This window comes from Eublepharis macularius, chromosome 3 (genome assembly GCF_028583425.1).
Source record: "Eublepharis macularius isolate TG4126 chromosome 3, MPM_Emac_v1.0, whole genome shotgun sequence".
Taxonomy (NCBI): domain Eukaryota; kingdom Metazoa; phylum Chordata; class Lepidosauria; order Squamata; family Eublepharidae; genus Eublepharis; species Eublepharis macularius.
Genome location: NC_072792.1, coordinates 38167390 through 38180865, shown reverse-complemented (window position 1 = coordinate 38180865; position 13476 = coordinate 38167390).

Genomic DNA, 13476 nt, shown 5'->3' with positions numbered 1-13476 from the left:
TTCATTTCAACTTCTACTCTGCCCTCCCCACACTAGCAGGCTCAGGGCAGATTACATTCCATAAAAGCATTAGACAGATTAGACAGATTCATGGAGGATAAGTCTATTAGTGGCTACTACTAGCCATGGTGACTAAAGGGAAAGTCCACATTCAGTGGCTGGAAGCCTCTAAATGCCAGTGCTTGGAGGCAACATCAGGGGAAGGCCCTTTCTGCCCTGTTGTTGGCCTTACAGAGTAACGGGTTGACCACTGTGTGAGGCAGGATACTGTGTCCGGAGCCAGCCGTGGCTGCCCCAGATTTGCTGTGGCCCTACCCCCTGCACCCCGCAACAGATGCCACCCCAACACCCCCCGGACCCCTGACCCTTACCTGGCCCAGGAGCAGGGCGGGAGAAGGCGGAGGAAGGGGGCGAGGCAGCCAGACTGGGCAGGAGGCTCCAGGAGGGCTCTGGGAGCCAGCTGCGCTCGCAGAATGTGGCGCCACCGCTGGAAACCGCCCAACAGCTGAGCTGCATGGCGGCGCAGTGGCAGCCTCGAGCCACGCTGGGCATGGTGGTGGTATGGGCGCCGCCGGCGTGCAGGTAGCCAGGGCCAGCGAGGGAGGGGCCGGCTGGGCAGATACTGGGATGGGCTCGAGAGGCCGCAGGCAATGCCCCAATGGGAGGGGGCGGGTACTGAGGCTGGGAAAGGGGGACGCCCTATTGGAGGCTGGTGGAGGGAGGCAGGAGGCCCCCCCGCGGTGAGGGACAGGCCCCAAGCAATGGGAAGGGAGTGGCACAGATGGAGATGGGGAAGGGGATGAGGAAAAGGGAGAGGCCGGCAGACATTGGAGGCCGGTGGAGGAGGAGGAGGGGTCAGGGGGCTATAAAGGGAGGGTTCCCAAGGATGCCGAGGAGGAGAGTATGGCTGATGTGACATGAGCACGGAGAAAGAGTGAGGAAGGTCACAGCCAAGCCTGCAGGAGGAGGGCCAGGGTGTTTCAACCCCCACCCCTGCTGGTTCTGAGGCCGAGGGAGGCCCCACCCTTTGGTAGCAGCCAAGGAAGACAGCAGAGGGAGGGCCTGGCGGGCCTGGCAGCGGAGCGGTTCACATACTGGACAGAATGCACCACTAGTCTGATCCAGCAAGGCTGGTCTTACATTCTTATGAAGGTTGGAGGAGAACTGTGATTTTATTGTTACTTGGTTGTTTTTAATTATGTATAGTAAGCCATCCTGAGACATGGACAAAGGTGGGATATATATGTGTAAATAATGAATCTAATTGCTGATCAAGAATTATACAATGCAGTTGTCCTCTCATATATGTAGGTAGCACAGCCTAAAAGTGAGGATCCAGGAACATCTCCCCCGAATCAAAAACAGAAGCATGGAAGCTCCATTGGTGCCACATTTCACACAGCGCCATGCAAGTGAGAGGGAATTCCAGTTTTCTATGTTGTGTGTAGCTAACTCCAAATCAAATAACAATACACATAGACACCTACTTCAGTTGGAGGCGCAATGGATTTTTAAACTTAATAGCCTAACTCCACAAAGACTTAATAATGAAATAGATTACTCTTGCTTTGTGTAAGATACATAACTTCGTATTACCTTTAAATGGGACTTGAGGGAGATGCTGAGTTGCCTTTAAAAATTGTATCACATGATGTGTAGATACGGCAAGAGACCATCAGTTCCCAACCAACTAGTTTGTGTGACTGAAGCAATGGCATAACAATGAGTAAGTTCCAGAGGTATTAAGTAAGGGTATCTTGGTTATTGTTGAAAAATAGCTTTATTGGTATGTTTGATAAAAGCAAAATGGTTGTATATATGTTTTATTGCAGTGACTTGCCTTTGAATTTCAATTTTTGCCAGTGAGGAAGTGTTTATCGAAATGGGCTGATGGTATGCTGGAAAACCTGTTGGGCTTATGGACATTAGAGGCTTGGCACAAGATTTCAACATTGAATTGAATTGTTGTCCACATCTTTGAAGGCTAATTCCTGTTAAAACACAAAGAAGACAACGGTTAACCAACTTGTAAGGAATATACTTACCCGCCGGCTGTCTTTGGATCCAATACTTATTAAAGCGAGAGACTGTGTTAGATATATTAAACTAAGCACTTTACATATTCGTCAGTTGGCTTGGAAGACTTTTGTACCTTTATAATGCAAGTGTTTCCCAATTATTGTGTGTTTTTGAATGGATTCATGCTGTTGCATTATGTATTGGATTATTTATTATATTTATTGAATAGAGGGTATATGGGCATTTAACACCATTGGTCACTTTGAGCACTTCTGCACTTTAATTACATTGATTGATTCATCATATTTATTGTTGTTTAATGGTTCTGTTCCTGGGTGGTTCATCTATATTTTTATAGTGGAGAGATCGACAGAGTAGTACTTGCATAATATTTGAAATGCTATTTTATCCTAACCAGTTTCCTTTCTTCCACCATCTCTCTAGTCTGTTTATTTATTTAGGGAATTTATATGCCACCTCTTCAGAGATCTGCTCAAGGCTTATATTGAAGTGAGTGGTTTTTGTTTTGAGGTTGGTGTCTGGGTGAGTGAGAGAAAGATGAAAGCAACTTCAGTGTGCTTGCTGTTCTTACCATCATGCATACCTGGAATTCCATCCCATTCTAGACAGCTGTTTACTCCCTGCTGATCTCCATTGCAGGTGATGGTGCTTGCAAAGATTCATCTTAATTTGCTTGATGGATCTTGCACGATAAATCTACAAAAGAAGGTTCTGGGATTTTTAAAGGTGCCTCTCTTTGCTCATTTCCGCTTTTGGTTTTCGTGTACATACATTGAACAAAAAGTACTAGAAGTTGTCTCCTGGACACACCCTTAAATAAATTAAAACTGCCTGTTGCTCAAAGGCTCTGAAATTGGTAGATGTGGACTGAGACGTTTTTGTTCCATTTATTTCCACCCTGTATGTAGGATCAAGGAAATTAAAGTGGAACTGTAGCGGAAGGAGATGTAAGGAGGCAGGTTTGCAGAGCTCTTTGTGGCGTCTTAAGTGATGCCAACTTAAACACCAGATAAGAAAATCAACTGCACTTTGCGTGCCTGGATATTTCAGGAAATTATTATAGCTTAATGCTGTATAATAGCATTCAGCATGCTTGGGATATAAATGACCACATGAGTTGGATTGCACATAACAGAACTTGCCAAAAAACACAAAGAACAGAACTATGAACTTAGATGAACTTACCTTGTTCAGAGATAAATTAGGAAAGCAAGGATAAACAAGTTAAAAACCCATTTGCGCATTATCTTCGGACGTCAGTGCTTAGGTATCCTTTTATTTGGCCAAGATAACTGAATCCACTGTTACTCCATCATGAAGTCTGATTTTTGGAGTACTGTGTGTGTAAATATTGTGTCATTAACTGTAGATAAGCTCTCTTCTTTGTTAGCTTTGGAAGTGAATATTGCTAGATATTCTGTTTATGCATGGGAGGGGAGTATGATAATCATCCAAAACAGGTTACACAGTGACCATGCAGTCCCATCTGTTGCTCAAAGGCAATAATCTGAAAGATGCTACCTTAAGACATGAATATTCATTCTAACGCTTATTGCTTTTTACATTCTGTACATACCAGGCTTGGTCATTTCAGTGGTGACTTGCAACTCACTAAGTGAACCAGATAAATTCCAAACCATTATGCTTGAAGTGATGAGAGTGAAATTGAAACCACTGTCTACTTCGGTACAGAGTTTATTCACAGCTCACCAATTTGACACCACTATAATCAGGCACTGAACAAGTCCGTATTATTATCAAAAGAGAAGGTAACGTGGATACAGTGCTTTTCTGCATGATTCTGGCCCAAATTGCTTCTGTTTCTTTTCTGATTTCCACACGTTATCTTGCGCACTTTGCTGAAGTGCTGATTTCCCCCCATTTTTCCCCTGATTTTTCTGGGACCATTTTTACCCTAACTTTTTTTAAAAGCTGATTTTGACTCAGCTTTCCTCCACTCCATGCATAATGTTAACAGTTGTATATAGCTTAAGTGCTAGGTTGACTGAGAAGACCTATCAACAATAAAATGGAGACTTATATAGGTAATAGTAATGTAAATTTATTGTCTACAGCCATAGGTGTAGGAGGAGATGATGGAGGACGCAGGGGGTGAGCAGGCCAGGTTGAGCAGGCCAGTGAGCGGACTGAGAGGGAGTCTGGGTGATGTATACCACCCTCCTTCCACAGAGCAGGGTCCTGCAGCATCCCTGGCGCCCCTCTGATGTCAGGGCCGGCCCAGCTGGCGCCCCGCCCAGCGGCGGCAGCGACAAGCCCTGACAGATGTCACACCTCACGTGTTCCATGATTAGAATCTGTAGGGTTTTTTTTAAGTTAATTAGCATCCCTATAAAGCTGCTTCAAGATGAATTTCTGAAGGAAATTCATAATCCCCATCATAATCCAACATGGTGTCGTGGTTAGGCTGTCAGATTAGGATCTGGGAGACCCAGATTGGACTGCCCACTCTGTCATGAAAGCTTGCTGGGTGATCTTGGATCACTTACACATGCGCAGCCTAACCAAGTCAAAGGGTTATTGAAATGGAAGAGGGGGAAAGGATGTTGTAAGCCATTTTGGGTCTCCATTGGGAGAAAACTGGAGTATAAATATCTAAATAAATAAATTTCACAACCATGGAGCTGACTGGGTGAATCTGAGCCAGTAACTGTATCTCAGCTATCTTACTTCACTGTGTTGTGTGGGTAAAGTGGGGATAGCAGCACCATGTATACTGTCCTGAGCTCACTGGACAAAGGGTAGGATAAAAAAGTAAGAGACTTTGAGCTTCTTCTGATGATCTTTCTCCATTTTTTTTAAAATGCCCCCTTCGGTTAGAATACATGGATGAGTGTATTCCATTCTGGAACTTAAGATGTTAGAACTCTTGAGATATGACACAGAGTGATGAACCCACGAACCATTGCAAGATGTTCCTCAAAATATCATAAATCACGGAAGTTTGGACAGATTTAACCTCTCAAAGTTCAAAAACATTTCAATTCAAAAGTTAGAGCATCATTAAAACAACATCCTTTTTGTTTTCAAAGGCAGTTTTATCATTCAAAATACTTGGGGGCGGGGGACTATGCAATCTATTGAGTCTTGATAATTTGTTTACTGATGGTTGCTTCATAGCTATCCAGCTCAGTTCAAAGGTGACGTGTCCTGACTTCTTGTATATTTCACCACATTTCTAGATATGACCTAAGAAGACCATCCTTGTTTAATATGAAATCCTTAGATTATGTATAGTCCAAAAGTTTAAAATGTAGCATAGGAAAAGAGTTGGACATGATGTAGCCAAAGCTAAGCACTTTTGCATTGCAATCTTAAGAAGTTATACCTTTCTAAGCCCATTGACTACAATAGATTTAAAAGAATGTGTGGCAGCCATACCCAAGAGTCCTGCCTCTCTTCCTGGGCTCTGAACCAATCTTTGTAATTTTGGTCGCATGAAAACCCAAGTGCTTTTCATCCAATCAGAGCCCATGAAACTCCACTACGTAGGACAGAATGAGCAAGGCTCATTTTGATTAATAATATAATAACATTCAATGTATATACTGCCCTTGAGGATGACTTAACACCCACACAGAGCAGTTTACAAAGTATGTCATTATTATCCTCACAACAATCACCCTGTGAGGTGGGTGGGGCTGAGAGAGCTCCGAGAAGCTGTGACTGACCCAAGGTCACCCAGCTGGCTTCAAGTGGAGGAGAGGGGAATCAAACCCAGTTCTCCAGATTAGAGTTCCACCACTCTTTAACTACTACACCAAACTGGGAGGGGAAAAAAATCCTCTCCTCAGAGAGGGAATTTGGGGCTCTGGATAAGAGCATCAGTTTAGCAATGGTTTTATTTGGCTCCTAGGTAAGATTTGGGGTCAACATAGGGAAGAAAGCTTATTTTATGTGAGACAAATAAGCATCCTGTTATAGGCCTGACATGTCAAATTTTATGTGTACAGGTTCTGGGGACAGGTGATGTGTATTCATTGCCAGCGCCAGAGTTTTTGGTGCCTGCGGCCACTTGTATGCACACGCGCAGAGCGCGCACGCGCCATGAACTGCCTGATGATGTCATCATGCAAGGTAAACTGTCTGGTAAAAGGGGAACTGTATCTCCCCTCAGTGTTTATTTACATTAGCTAAGACTCAGTTGCTAAGTATTCACTCTTGCTGGGTGCATGAATCCAAGCCCCAGTCATCATGCAGCAGGGCCTAATTTTGCTGAAGTGTCTTCCCTTGGCCTCAGAGAACGGGGCAGGGGATGGGTACCACACTAATCCACCTCCTCTCCCGTAGCTCTACTATGAGCTGGGAGCTAGAGCTGGTCTGTTCCCCTTTACCTCCTCCATCAAGCCTTTTGAAGGCCCTAGCCAGCCCGGGGGCAGGATCTGTGGCCTCCTTGTACCCAGAAGCCTTATGGAGGCATGACCAGCTCGTGAGGGATCAATAGTGCCTCCCGAGCAATTTTGGCCTCCTTACTCCCCTTCCCTGCCCCCAGTGTGGAGGTTCCCAACAGCTGATTCTTAAAGGCCAGCTATCCGTGGGTGCCTGACTTTTAGAGGACCAGCTGCCATTGATCATGGGACTGCTGTGCAGCTCTTTATAAGGTGCCTCAGTGACCCCAACCATGGTGGCTGCTGGGCTGAGTGGGTGGCTGAGAAGAAGGGGGGCGTGCGTGGTGTTGTCTTCACTGCTTCCCGACATTGGGAAAGTTAGTAACCCCTGGGGGTGAAGTTGAGAACCAGTTTCAATTTATAAGCTGAAGCATTCCATACAAGACATTTACCCTGTCAAATACTTTACTCTCTGTTAGATAAACATTTGTTGTTTATCTCCATCTGGGTCTTGTCTGTCCTGTCAAATGTCTACGGAAAAGGGAATTTCTACTTACCTCATAAATAAATTAAAACATTCTAGCAGGGTCCCAAATAAGAGAACTTTGGGGGCACACAGTGTACATACGACCCTTAAGCCAAACTCATGTCACCCATTTATCCAATTGTGGGCAACTGGGGTTTAAAAAGAAACTAGGAGAGGCTGGGATTGGACATTTTAAGGAAATGTCTCATACATCTGCAGATGTAGCTGCAGTTTTTTTTATTTGCTTCAGTTATAACCTGCCTTTCTCCCTAGTGGGGACTCAAGGTGGCCTACATCATTCTTCTCGTCTCCATTTTATCCTCACAACACCCCTGTGAGGTAGGCAGGTAGGCTGAAAGTGTGTGACTGGCCGAAGGCCATCCAGTGGGCTTCCATGGCAGAGGAGGGATTTTAACTTGAGCCTATAAAGACAATAAATCTGTAAGTCCATTGTCCATCTTCCTCAGAATTACATTCCCTCTCCCCCCATTGCTACTGAGATTTTCTCCTCTTGTCATGAATTAAATTATCTGATATAGGAAAGTTAATTAGACTAGGATTGCCAGGTCCCTCAGGGACCAAACAGAAAGGGGGGGGCATGTTCCCATGAGCCTGAAAATTGTCATTTTCCAGCATGATGGGGGAATGTGGGAGCGGTGCTTCTCACCCCCCCCCCATGCCTTCCTCCCATCAGCCATGTGAGTGGGGCTGGGGGGCAGCAATCTTTCTCTCTCTCTTACTCACCCACCCAGCCAGCCACCTTCTAGGCACATTGTCTGCCTTTATCAATCTTCTTATCAGTGAATCCTTGATAGACTTCTGAAAGACTCCAGGTTTCTAAGGAGTGTAATTTCAAATCTAGGGATTTCATATCAAATCTTAGGTCAATTCCAACTTCTTCAGGCAATTGGCTCATTAGTTTTCAAGGATATGCACCAAAATTTATGCCCCTGGTTAGCATGCTCCGCAATTGTTCCTATACACCAGGAACATTCCCTGTTTTCTGGTACTTGCTCCTAATATTGCTCCCTCTCATTTTACTTTTTGGGGAAGATATTACACACACATGTTCTAGGGGTCTTCAGGTTTCAGTTCCATCTCCTGGGTCTCTAGAAATGAGATCCTTCAGTAGATGAAGGACTGTCTGATATGCAAGCATAGAAATGCACACCCATGGACTATTACTTCCCTTTCATCTCCTACCTTCCCCTTCAGCCACCTATCTATATAGTACGTGTCTCTGAATGAGCATGAGTTACCCACTTTATTATGCCATGTGTAAGGATAAAAATATGAGACCTAATAATTCCTTTAGACATTGTTTTAACAAAATATAAAACATTTAAGACTGCCTTTACTAACATTGCATGCCTCAGAAGCCACTGTGAAACAGGGTAATCACTGGATAGTAAATGAACGAAATATACAACAGAAGGAGATGGTTTGTGGCTCAGTTTTAGAGCATCTGCTTTTCATGCAGAAGGTCTCAGGTTCAGTCCTTGAAAGGTCCATTTAAAAGAATCAGATAATGGGTGATGTGAGACCTGAGAACCTGGAAAGCCACTGCCAGACTCAGGATAGACAATACTGATCTTGATAGACCAGTGGTTTGAGGAGCTCTCTCTCTCTCTCTCTCTGTGTGCGTGTGTGTGTGTGCATGTGTGTATCTCCCCCCCTCAGGAATATACACAAAAGTATCCGTATCTTCATCTGTGAACCATTAATATGATCCTTGGTTTGCTAGTGTGAGATTTCAGTAGTGAAATGCAAACGGATCAACAGAGGATCCTTCCTGTGTCCTCCCACCTTTGCCAATATGGAAGTATTTGGTGGAGATGTTTAATATAAGAATCACTGTAAAGAAACGGAATTTAGATTTACCGTTTTACATGTCACAACCAAGGGAGCACAACACAATGTTCAGAGGGAGCTTTTACAACATGAGGCATACTAGATACATACTTTAGGGAGCCTCCAGCCCAAGGAATTGAATTCTGAATGTAATCTTTCCTGCTTTTTGAGAATGACATGTATTGGGTTACTGTGCCTTTAAATGCCTTTTGTAACTGCTGCGCCTCTGTATAAAATGTTTCCTGGGGGGTGGTTACTAGACATGGGCACGAACAGAAACAAACCGACCATGGTGTTCGTTGTCATCCACAAACAATGAACATTGACGAACATGACCTGTTCACGAACATGTTCGTTGTTCGTGGGGGCTCTCCTCCAGCCATCAAGATCCCTACCACACCACTCCCAGAAACCCTACCTGAGCAGGCAGCAGGAAATGTACCAATAATAAATAATAACTTGGCCCCAGAGCCTGGCAGCAGCCCTGGAACTTGAAGAGGTAGATCCCTATCCCACCACACACAAAGAAAATTCAAGCTCCAATGCACTTTCTCTATCAAAATGCCAACAACTATCCTCCACTGTCTGCAAAACCAGCGCTGGGAGCCCCCCTCCCCCCTGCTCTTTGCTTCCTTGTAACAAATTTGGAGCTCCACACTTGAAAGGGAGACCTGCCTATCAAGCTAAATTGGGCTTAGATTGGGGTTTCCAGGGCAACAGCAGGAGTTCAGACAGAGTTCAGGCAGTCCCTGCCTCCGGTTGCCAAGGGAATTGATTGCAGGTGCCAGACTGTCTGGCTTGACAAATAGCAACGAACAGCAACGAAGGAGGCTTGCAACGACCACATTTGTTTAGAATGGGGCCTCACGAGTCACGAACAGCTTGTTTGCGAACAGCTGATTGGGTTGTTCGTGGCTTTTTTTAGTTTGTATTGCTGTTCGTGCCCATCTCTAGTGGTTACCTTTATGGAGGACCGTCTTGTAGTGCGTTGAAACTATGCACTTGAAATTTGAATTGTTAATGCTTTGGTAAATGTTCTAGCCTGGATTGAAGTTGGGGTTACATTGTATTTGGTGGGTGGTTATGAGTACAGGCAGGTTAACAGGGAAAATCGATTTATTTTTAGAAAATCATTTGCATGGGTGGATTGATTTATTAACTCCCGAGGAAGTTGCTCTTGGATGAAACAAGCTTGAAATCATAGCCTGTCCACTTGTTGGGCTGGGGATCCCTAGGGGGGGGGGGTCCCTCCTTCCAGTCTTATCGGCTCCACCTATAAGAAAACAAAAAGAGCAAGCATTATTTTTGGTTGAAATAACGTTGTTACACCAACCTTGAGACAACAGTTGATTGGGTTGAGTGAGGGATCCTCTGGGGTTTTCTGGCTCTCTTTTTTGGCTTCACCTGAACAGAAAACACAAAGCAAAAAGTGGTAACTTTGGATCCCACGTACTTATTGATTTGGCAGCTACATGGGAGTATTTCATGCCAGGACAGCTACTTAAAGATTGAAGAATTAATGATTATTTATTTATGAGACTCTTAAACTGGCACTGAAATTTTTTTTGGAACGATTTACTTTAAATGTGTTGAATATTCATGCTCCTTATAATTCTCCTCAGAACAGAATAATGGATTATTGAATGTATATGTAAATTGTATTTATTGTATTGAAGGCTCTGATGCATATTGTATTTATTGTATATGAGATTTATTAATTGTATTTATATTTATTACACTTAGCACTTTACACATATAGAGATAAATCTAGTAGAAAAAATAGGGTTGAAGAATTTTTCATTTATTCCTAAGGGTGGGTTCCATTCAGGTTTGCAGATTGTTCTCAGGGATGCCTCTGTTTGGTTTGGGCTACCTGAACCCGGCTTCTGGCAGGATTGAACTCAGGTCGTGAGCAGAGCTTGGGCTGCAGTACTGCAGCTTACCACTCTGCACCACGCGGCTCTGCAAAGTGACTATGTGCTTATATAAATACTTATAAATACTCCTAAAATCCATACAAAATCTAACAACATTCCAGTATGTACAGTACAACTGTATACACTCAAATGGTGATGTATTACAGATTCATATTCCCCATTCAATGAACGTTGGCTGCTATTTGTCAAGTCCAATGCAATGTCTCTTTCCTTTTTTTTAGGTGCGCCATGGAAAAACTCCTCAATGGAAAACCATCAGATGAAGGTAAGTCATTAGTCACTGGTTTCCATATGGTCTGTGAATAATTACATTCTTTTTTCTTTTTCAGATTGGACTGTGTGTCACCGGGGTACGGCAGAGCTGTGAACCCTTAGGCTGACAAGGGGCTGGCTATTTAAACCATATGTTTCACAAGCATACTTCCTCAGGGGCAACAACCTGGGTCCAATGAATCACTTTCTCACACTCCAAAAGCAAATTTTCCAAATCCAAATAGCAACAAACAGTAATTAATGGCCAATGAAGCATGTCTCTTCCAAATTCATAGATTATTGTTAATAGACTGGCTTTAGAAGAGCTGAATATTCAACAAAGAGGCTCCTAAGAGTAACTGCCTGCAGGTGGTGGTGGTGGTGGGGATAAATAAGAGGTATTTGACAGCAGTTGAAATTGGCAAAGATACAGCTGGTGGAATGATTTCTTGGATCATACTGGGTTGCAGCCTTCTCATTCTCAAGAGGGTCAGAGTGTTTTAGATACTCATTTACCAATGGTCCTCTTATATTATACTAGCTTGATACCCGCGCTTTGCTATGGCATTTAACAACTTTAAATCCAGTATGAGTATGTAACATTTTTTGGTTTCTGGTGGTTTTTTTTGGAGTAGGTTTTATAGTATAATAGCATAGTATACCCGAGCTTCACAAAAGTGTTTGAATAATCAATCAATCAATCAATCAATCAATCAATCAATCAATCAATCAATCAATCAATCAATCAATCAATCAATCAATCAATCAATCAATCAATCAATCAATCAATCAATCAATCAATCAATTCTTTATTGCTATTCGGCTGAAGCCATAAGCCATACAAACACCAACAAAATATAGACTGTACACTTGAACATACCCAATTCACAAGACACAGCTCATCATTATCACTTTAAACTATCTAAACTCATGAAAATCTTGTTTCTTTATTACTGTGGCTAAAAAGGAAGCCACCATAACAGAGGTTTGATTGTCAGGAAAGTTATCAGACAATAGCACTGAGATTACCCAAGGAAGGAAGGGAAGCTTTTCTTTTATCATAATAGGAATAATAAATCTCTATCTTTACTCCAGTTAGGGCAGAAAAGCATTATATGATCCAAAGTCTTTAACTTTCCTTGTCCACAATCGCAGAGTCGTTCAGAAAAAGGGAGTCCAGAGAAACGTCCAAAAAGCACTTTGGAGGGGAAGGAGTTAAGTCTAGCCAGTGTGAAGGCTCTGTGATGAGCTGGAATCTTTAAAGAATAGCAATAAGGTGGAATAGCCTCTGGAGGTGAAAGTCCCAGGGATAAGCCCGAACATGTACGTCTGGCTCTCTGGAGTGTACAGCTGTAATCCAGATCCTTTAGCTTTAATTTTATAACTCTGAGGGCCTCATTTGTCTGTAAAGACGATATATCAATATCCAGAATTTTTAGTTTCTGGTTAATTAAATTAGTTCGGCTACTCTTATAGGTGTCCTGAGGGATCAGATGTGAAAAACCTACTTTCCCTGGGTTGTCCTTGTATATTTCCTTGTTCAAGAATAGCTTAAAAGCTGTATTCCATGCTCTCTTCTCAATTGAGGGTTGGGCGAATTCCACCCTAAGTGCAGTACCTGCTACACATCTCGGGACAGCCGCTATCTCCCTCAGAAATGTGTGCAGAGAGGTGTCAAGGTTCTCGGATACACCTTCAATCCACACTCCACACCCATAAAGAATCTGTGGGATAACCTTAGCATTAAAAATCCTAATGGCTGCTGGAATATGTTTTGCTCCTTTGGAGTAAAAGAATTTTTTAATTGCCTTTGATGAAATATTTGCGGCCTTCAGAGGAGCATGAATATGTGGTTTCCATGATAGATTATAATTAAAAGTGATGCCAAGGTAATTAAAGGAGGGGAGTCTCTCCAAAGCCCCTCCCAGTACTCTAATCGATTTAGAACCGTTGTGGAAGGACCTGGAGAATCTCAGGACTTTTGATTTGGCATAATTAACTTTTAAGTTCCTCATTATTACAATATGTGATAAATGCGTTAATGTTTGAATAAAGCGAAGCGTGTTGATGCTGGAATGGCCAGGCAGGTGCATTTTACCTCAGGAAACATTCAATGACTCCCAATAGCAACTGCATACTGTTTAGAATGTGGGGGGTGAGGACCAATCAGCCGCATATGTAAACGACCTTGAAAGGCTGGCCCAGCCAGGGAAGAGTGGCTGAGCTGGCAGTCAGCAGGGCACAAGCAGGCAGGAGCCTGTCAGTCACACAAGGAAGCTGTATCCCTTTGGGAAAACACATTTTACCCCTTTTTACTCCCTCAGGGGGTGAATTTCTTAAAATCCCTTCTTAGTGGGTGTTTACATCATGAAAGGAATGTTCTCCCCAAATTTCATGTTTCTAGGACTAGGGGTTTGGGCTGGGCGTTAATGAATCAGTCAGGACACTTGTCTTTATACATATAGATAGAAGATAGATTAGCAATCATGATACCTCTTTCAGCACTGAACAAGTAAGACTGCAC